The sequence below is a fragment of the Ursus maritimus genome, unplaced genomic scaffold (genome assembly GCF_017311325.1).
Source record: "Ursus maritimus isolate PB19 unplaced genomic scaffold, ASM1731132v1 scaffold_23, whole genome shotgun sequence".
NCBI lineage: Eukaryota > Metazoa > Chordata > Mammalia > Carnivora > Ursidae > Ursus > Ursus maritimus.
Genome location: NW_024424786.1, coordinates 24913631 through 24922729, shown reverse-complemented (window position 1 = coordinate 24922729; position 9099 = coordinate 24913631).

The following is a 9099-nucleotide window of genomic DNA, read 5'->3' as shown; positions in this document are numbered from 1 at the left end:
ACATTCTCCTTAAGCTTCCGCCCTAGTATATTTTCATTTCTGCTAAAGTACAATCAATGTTTGTCACATTCTAACCCAGGTCTTCAGGATTCCAATCTTACTGCTCTTGGCCTTACTCCATGGTCTTGGATCAAGCATAAGAGTATACACGTACCCTTTCTAAAAATGTAAGCACCTCTGAGAAATAATGAAAAGTTGCTAATACTTTGCCCAGTTGTAGTATACAGAACCCACTGAAGTAGTTACTCAATGAAAAATTTGTTAAATAAATGAATGCATTGGATTCGATTGAATTAAATGGTTAATTAGCACCTATTTGCAAATGTGTTTTGTGTGTGTGTGTGTGTGTGTGTGTGTGTGTGTGTGTGTGTGTGTTTTCCTGGAGAAGGGAAATACCTACGATTAAGGCCTTAGGCTTATATAAAGATGAATAAAAAGGAAAAGATACCCAAAGGGGGGGGCAGTCCTCTTCAAACTTAGAAGCTTTGTTCCAGCATCAAAATTTTACCACCCTCTAACCCTAGAGATAAAAAAACGGAATTGAGAGTAGAAAAAGTAGGAAAATTCAGTGGATTTTTTAATGTAGCCACTAAAATAAAAAAGAACAATAACCAAAACAATTTGTTTTAGAATAATCGTTAATAAAAGGTAAAAGTAGGATATTGAATATCAATGCATCATTTTTTTTCCTGTATCTTTTGATTTTTTTTCCACCTTTATTGAAATACAATTGACATATAACATTGTGTGAGTTTAGGATGCATTGTGATATGCTTATCACAGTGACTGTCTGTCACCCCACCTCATAATTACCTTTGTTTGGGGGAGGGAGTGAGAACTTTAAGCCCTACTCTTTTAGCAACTTTCAGGTATATAATGCGGTATTGTTAACTACAGTCACCATTTGATCACTAAAACTTACTCATCTTATAAATGGAAGGTGTTTTTAAATTTTATTTAATTTATTTGTCAGAGGGAGAGAAAGAGAGAGAGAGCACAAGGAGGGTGAGCAGCAGGCAGAGGGAGAGGGAGACTCCCTGCTGAGCACAGAGCCCAATGTAGGACTTGATCCCAGGACCCTGGGAGCATGACCTGAGCCGAAGGCAGACACTTAACTGACTGAGACACCTAGGTGTCCCTTATAATTGGAAGTTTGTACCCTTTGATGAACATCTCCTCATTTCCCCCAGCCCCTGGCAACTACCATTCTATTCTCTTTTTCTAGGAGTTCAGCTTTTTACAGTATGTGTCTTTCTCTGTCTAACTTAGTTCACTTAGCATAATGCCTTCGAGGTCCTTCAGTGTTGTCAAAAATGTCCCTCTTGGGGTACCTGGGTGGCTCAGTCATTAAGCGTCTGCCTTCGGCTCAGGGCGTGATCCCGGCGTTCTGGGATCGAGCCCCACATCAGGCTCCTCCACTGGGAGCCTGCTTCTTCCTGTCCCACTCCCCCTGCCTGTGTTCCCTCTCTTGCTGGCTGTCTCTATCTCTCTCAAATACATAAATAAAATCTTTAAAAAAATGTTCTTTTTTGTGGTCGAATAATACTCATATCTATTTTCCGTAGTGGCTGCACCAATTGACGTTCTCACCAACAGTGCAGAAGGGTTCCCTTTTCTTCACACTCTGGCCAACACTTGTTATCTCTTGTCTTTTTTTTTTTTAATAGGGATTGAATCTAATTGATTTTAAATCGTATTTTTTTTGGCGGGGGGAGGCAGAGGGAGAGGCAGAGAGAGAATCCGAAGCAGGCTCCACGCCCATCGCACACCTCCAGTCATGGTGCTCAATCTCACAACCCTGAAATCATGACCTGAGCTGAAATCAAGAGTCGGATGCTTAACTGACTAAGCCACGCTGGCGCCCCGATCTCCTGTCTTTTTGAGAATAGCCATTCTAACAGGTGTGAAATGGCATCTCACTGTGGTTTTAATTCACATTTCCCTGATGATTAGTGATCTTAGACATCTTTTCATGTACCTGCTGGCAATTTTATGACTTCCTTGAAAAAACATCTATTTAGGTCCTCTGCACTGTGGCATAACTGTTATCGCAGGGAAAATATGAACTTCCCCAAGATTTTTTAAGGTTTTACTAAAAATCCTTTTCAGGAAGATTGCCAACTGAAAGTTGCAGTAAAATGTCAAAGGTTCAATCACTTACCAGTTACCCAGAGTTCAAGCTATTCAATAAGACTACAACTCCACAATGCACCTTACAATCGTCAGCTGCCACGGGGGTACTTACTTTATATCGCATTTCCCCTATAAAACTCATACAGTTGTTGATGGCTTCAAAAAATCTGTCTAGTGAGTCAAAAGATTCCCAACCCCCTCCCATGTTGAAAGTTGAGTCCAAGTACTATTTCTTTATATGTGCTTATTTTTGGTGTGAAGGGGATTATTTCATTCAAATGATAAAGGTGTTGCCATTTTCCATGAAATACAATGACCATTTTTCATGCAAATATTATTATCATTTTTCAAATCTGCAGCTTCTCCCAGTCATTTACTTTCCTCAAAAATGCTGTATATGTGAGAAACCTGGACATTGAAAAATGCAAACTGTTTCACATTATTTGAATCATGTGCCACTAAGTCAGCTGGAGGCCTGGTATCACAGATGTGCTAATGCATCTTCAATGTGAAGAGAACTGAATTTTGAAATCTATGCACTTCATTTCCTGTAAACACAATAGTAATATGGTGGGGACAACAAGGCTATCATTTCTCGAATCTGCACTGCATGGCTAATGCTGAAGTAAAGTGACATTCTTTAGGAGTTGTTTAGTATCAAGTGCTGATTTAGCTAGATAAAATGCAGCTGTCTTCTCAAATTACACAACTGGATTCACACCATCTACTAATTCCTCGTGGAGTTTTAAAGATACCTTTATGGCCAATTTTCTTCTCGGTGCAAAGAATCCTAATTTAGACAATACAAAAACACCACCATGTAGTTTCTAGGCACAAATACCATCTCCCTTAGAAATTTTTGATAAAGTAGACTGTGTTCTACAAGTGCTTGGGTCATCATTTACAAAGGATTTCCAAAATGTAATTGGGTCCAAATTGATTTAGGATCGGTTGCCAAATTATCATACAATTGTCTCTGTCAGCTTTCTTCTTATTACTTTAAGTCACGCCTAGAATTTGTCATGGTGCCTAGTGGGTCTGAGAAAGAAAGGATCCTCCCTTAAGATGTTCCCTTTCACGGATGCTGTTCCTTCCCAGACCTCATTTGCAATTGCAATTGATACCCTCCTAGAAGGAACATTTTAAGATTGCTTCCAAAATCTGAACTCCCTTGATCTCTGCGTGACATCTAATAGTCTGATCACCTCTTCCATGGCTGAATAGCTAATTTAGCTCATCTTTAGCCCTGCTCATCTTTGGACCACAAATTGGTTTTTTCTTAGAATGCACCCTATTCCTTGATCTCTAGCTGCAAAATGGCAATCCTGCATCCGTCAACTCTATGCTAACATTCATGAGGCTCTTCACACATTTAGGTGTCTTATTTGTGAAGTCCTCTGGGATTGCCCCCACATAGAGGTAGCTACTACCTCCTCTGCTCCCCCAGCTCTTTATACTTACTGCTGGTAAAATTCTGTCCGTATTGTATCACCATTGCTTGCAATAGGCATGCCTACTATTTACCCACTTTTGTCCCCCCAGTAGACAGTTCATTCATCCATCAGTCAAAACGTAGTAAGAGACCAAAGGGCCAGGCACTGTACTAAATAACATGGGTACCTGTAAGTGTTAAAATAACCAGGTCTTCTACAAATCGACTAGTAATGTATTTTCCCCACTCATCTGTAAGGTTATTTTTTGGTTTTCTTATTTATTTCTAATAGTTATTTCTAAGAAATAGTTATATATTTAAAATAGGAATCCTCTGTCCTATGCATTGCAGAGTTCTCCCATTGTTGTGGTTTCTTGTTGTTGTACATATGGAACATGTTTTCCCTTTATTGTTTCTTCCACTTACCTTTCTCATCAGCCTTTCTTTTTCAGAAGCTAGCTGGCTCTAGAGCTGGGGTGGCATGGGTAAGAAGAAAGGGCGGTGGCAAATGGTCCACATTGGAACCTGAGAGTGTTCTCCTAGAGTAATACAGCAAAGAGAATTGGGCAGATATTGAGCCATTTTTGAATTAGCATCAATGGAGTGATTAGGGCAGTGGGGATAGCAGAGGAGTTGGTGATAATTTTCATAATGCATGACACATAATGGAAGGTTAATACCCATCTGTTGAAATAAATAAGTGACCGATTGAATGATCCCTTACATAGAGAATTTTCTTTCCTATAAATCCCAGTAATTGTTAAGGAAATTTGTTATTCATAGGGGATAGAAGTTGGGGTTCATTGCAGTGATCACCCTGATTCTTCACTCTCTTTTGCCGTGTAACTTTAGAGTGGCCTCCCATGAGGGGTAGGATGACTGTCCCATTCCTTGACAATGGGCTCAACCAAGTGATTTGCTTTAGCCAACAGAAAGTCAGCAAATTTGATTCATACAGAAGCACGAACATGTACTCATGCCTTTCTGCTTCCTCTCTTGGACTTCTACTATTGCCAAGAAATTTGCTTAGGCCAAGCTGATGATGGGACAGAGACATATGAAGTGGAGCTGAGTTGCCCCAGTGACCCTAGCTGAGTTCATTTTAGATCAGCTAACAGTAAACCCAGGCAAGATCAGAAGAACCACTTACCCAATCTCTGACCTACAGACTCATGAGAAATAATAAATGATTGCTGACTTCAGCTGCCAGGTTTGGGGGTGGTGAATTATGCAGCAACAGCTAGCTGATACAAAAGTTATAATTCTCTGATTAAACTACTTTATTAGTTTTTCTGTCTAGTAATTGCAGTAAGTACCTCATCTTTCTAACATTTTGTGTACTGTAGTGTAAAGAATATCCGGTAAGAGCCAAAGACTTATATGCTTCCATTTCCTAATGTCATAATCTTAGACATTTATTCATTCAACTATGTGCACAATATTAGAAATACAAAAAAAAAAAACGCTTTCATTAAATCAGTCATGTTTTAGGGGGAGAATACAGACATGAGCAAATCATTTCCATCTGTGCCATAAGTAATAATAAGAACTATCTGTTATAACCACGATCTCTGAAGCTAAATAGCCTGAGTTAAAAACACTGTCTCCATCACTTCCTAACTGGGTGCCCTTATTTAACCTCAACTTTACTTTCATTATCTATACGAAGGGATGGGAATTAATTACACCTACTTCATAAAATGGTTTAGAGGATTGCATGAGTTGACATCTGTAACATACTTAGAACATACTTCAAACTTGGCATTCATAAACTATCATTAAATGCCAGTTATTGCTAATAAATTTTTTTAAGTATAGATGACTATTAGGATACCTTATAGTTCTGGAATACAACATTCTTGTCTAGCATCACATTTTGTTTAATATAACGCATGTTGTAAGTTCCCACTAAATATGGCATTTTATCGTTGAAGTAGTTTTCAAAAGAAGTTGGTATAAAGAAGTTAATTCATATGTCATTATGTGTGACAATAGAGGCAAGCTTCATAAGATTATCACAGGATAATTCTGGCCCTGTTTGATAGAATTGGAAGTGAAAAGGGACTGTCTACTCCCAGATTTTGTAACATAAAGACCCAAATCATAAGTATGTATTATGCTCGAATAGAGCAGCTTAAAGCCTCCTAAATCAAATTAATAAACACAATAGACACATTCATATTTTCTCAATGTTTAAGCAAAGTTACTGAATTCCTTCTATTTGCTATTTTGTATTTCTGGTTACAAGATGCTGTCCTCTGCTGTTTGCTGAAGATTACACCAGGTAAAGTCACCAGCACACAGTGAAAAAACATGATAGTTTTGTTTCACCAACCAAATGCCTACAAATCAGGAATCTGAATTCTGTGTGTCCTTAGACAAACCTGTCTTGTTAACACCATGTTCTCCTCCTGGGGCATCTCATTTAATGGCATATGTCCTGTGCAGGCTCAGGTCACTCAGATGGGCTAACTGGAACTGTGACAAAGTGACCGATCCCATTGCTCACTGGGTAATTATTTCCCCTAAAAGAGCTTTTATCAAGAATTTTACTTGAACATACACCCTGTCATTTTTGACATTACCTGACAACTTCTACTGAATAAATATCTACACTTACAGTTTAATAACAATTTAGTTTGCACATGTATTTGTATGACAGTTAGCTTGTTTACTAATTATTTCCGTTCTCTTTGAGTAAGATCCTTCAGTGACAAATGTGGTGATTCCATTTTTCCACAGGGTTACACATTCACCTCCCGGGATTCAGAGCTGATAACCACAGCCTGCATGCCTGTGACCATCTTAGATGTATTCCCCCATACTGCCTACAAGTAATAGCAGAACCGGGAAAATTGGTATTGAGTAGATCTGGGTTCAAAACTCACCTGTGTCACTTACCAAGTATGCGGCTTGAGCGTCACTTTCCCCATTTCTCAATCTCCCAAGGGGTTGTTTTGCGTTGATTGAGTCTGAATCAAAAAATGAAAACCAAGTGACTAATGAAAGGTCATAGAGTGTGAATGGGTAGCTGACGTGGAAAAAGAAATTGTTGCTGCCGAATGAGAAGCTAAACAGGAATGAGAAGCCTTTTCTTTTTCCTTTTGGCTAAATAGCACTGATTCTTCCCTGCTGCTTTGTTTGATAGATTAATTCATTCTGAAAGGCTTTAAAGACGTCTGGTAGGTAGCTAATAATCAGCTTTGAAAAACAAATCATTGGCCTTTCCCTTGCTGTCAAAGTCTCTAAAAAGAAAATTTGCATTTCAAATGGCTTCTAGTTTACTTCAGAACCAAAGGGTAGACTCCTTTGAAGCTATCCAGAGCAACTAGTAAGTGTACTTTTTAATGGCTTATTAGTTGATAAACTGTAGTTGGCATATAAGGGTAAGAGCTTCAAAAGACAAAGTTATAGTCAACTGCCCACTAATGTCTTAAGTCAATCAATACAGCATTTATTTAAAAATAGAAGCAATGCCATTATGCCTCAACAAATTCACATGTTGATGCAATTCATAACTACATCAAAGCTCTCCAAAAAGATGGGGAAATTATAATAAATTACAATCCATGTATAAAGAAAGGCCTTTCCCCTTGCAGATGCTGACATTTAAGATACGTATGAGGGCATGTGCTTAGTACCCAAATAAATGTATAGATGTAGTTCTTTTTTAAATTTTCTAATGCTAAGTGAGAAAATATCCATGTACTATAAAGGGAACAGGAAAGAAAAAAAGAACATTTGGTGTGAACTTGGATATGCCTCTGATGTTCCCTTAGTAAAAATCTCCTTTTTGTCTAATGACATTTCTCATTATGATTAACTCACTTTGTTTAAAACTGTTTTTAAGCCAAGGACGTATTCTGATCTCTCAAAAATAAAGAAAATCAGCACAAAGATCATTAATTAGGGAGCCTGAGGCAGATACATACGTGCCCATCTCCTCCAACATATATACTTCTTTATTGACAAGTATGTAGTGGAGAAAGAAACCAACATGAATGTAGTACTAATGTTTCATGGGCCCCTCTGTCTTTCTAAGAATACTCTGTGAAGTTGGAAAGTGCCACTTGCCCCCCCCCCCCCGAACCCTTAACATGCGTTGATGGAAAAGCCCACAACCAGGAGGAAGGATGTTGGAATTGAGTTGTCAAGCTGTCCTGGATGTCTTGTACAAACTGAACAGGCCAATTTACTGCAACACTGCCTGGGCTGAAGGCTCTCCTATCTCGTGTTGAGATTATCCTCCTGGACCAGCCTCCCTTTCTAGCAGCTTTTCAGTTACTCCTAGATTCCTTCTAATCAGCCTATCCTGGGTAATACTACCGTGTTAATCCTTACCTTGTGACTAGCCTGCTTGGCTAGGGAAAGGAGAGTCTCTTGCCCAGCAATCTGAAAGCAACAGCTTTGCGTGTTTGGTGATATGTCTGAATCCTAGTGCTGATTTGATTTCAATGCTTTCCCCTTTGTAGCTCCAACTCCTGGCTTTCAGGATGAAAACAGGCAGGCTTTTAGAAAAAGGAAAAAAATAATAATAATAACTTCTCCCACACAAGCCCTGAGTTTCTTTGCCTATTACTAACCTCCCGAGCACTGGGGGTTGCTTTGAAGCTCAGCTGTTCTGGCTCTGCCCTCCAGGTGGCAGCGGTGCCACACCGCAGAGGCTCCAATCCCCTCGTCCCCGACTTCAAGTGTTAATGCAATTGACCAATCAGTGCTAAGATGATGGGAGGTAATTGGGTAATTGTATTTTACTGATCACAAGCAGAGAAAGGGAAAGGAAAAGGGGAAAGAAAGAGGGGCAGAGGAGGGAAGGGGACTGCAGTCCGAGAGGAGATTTTGGGAGCTAGGACCCAAAACGTCAGGACGTGGCATTGGCTGAGAGAAAGCCTAGAGCGGCCAGAGCTGCCGCGGGCACAAGGAGCGCATTTATTTATCCGGGGAGAGCGGGGAGGGCCGGCGGGGTGGGGGGTGCGGGGGGGCTGGGAGAGGAGCGGGCGGGAGAGGAAGAGAGTTCAAGCCGAAGTGGATGGAAGGGGACCGGGGTTTCTGCCGCGCAGGGAGCCCCGAGCCAGGGCGATGGCGCTAAGGACGGCGCGGAGCAGCTCCGCTCCCGAGAACGCGTCTCCTCGCGGAGGACCAGCCGGCGTCGAGAAGGTCTGCGCGAAGAGAGACCAACTTGTGGCTCCAAAATGCACCCGACGCAGCTGGAAATGAGATCAAAGCTGCAGTTTCATTCGAGAAGGAAGAGAGGAGCCAGCGATTAGGGATTTTTTTTTTTTTTAATTTTTAATCTCCTTCGTTCCATTTTCTATTTTCCTTTTTTCTTTCCTTATTATTATGATTTTTAAATTTGTCTAACACCCCGTCGGTCCCCTCGCTTCGCCTTCCCCATTTGAAATAAAAGCCCAGTTTGAACTTCTTTGGCCGCGGCGCCCCCGGATGCGCTGCTCGCTGATGGAGGATAAGGGGACCCCGGGGCTGGCAGGGGCCACCGGCGAGGCACCGCGTCACGCGTCTCCCCCGTGATCCCG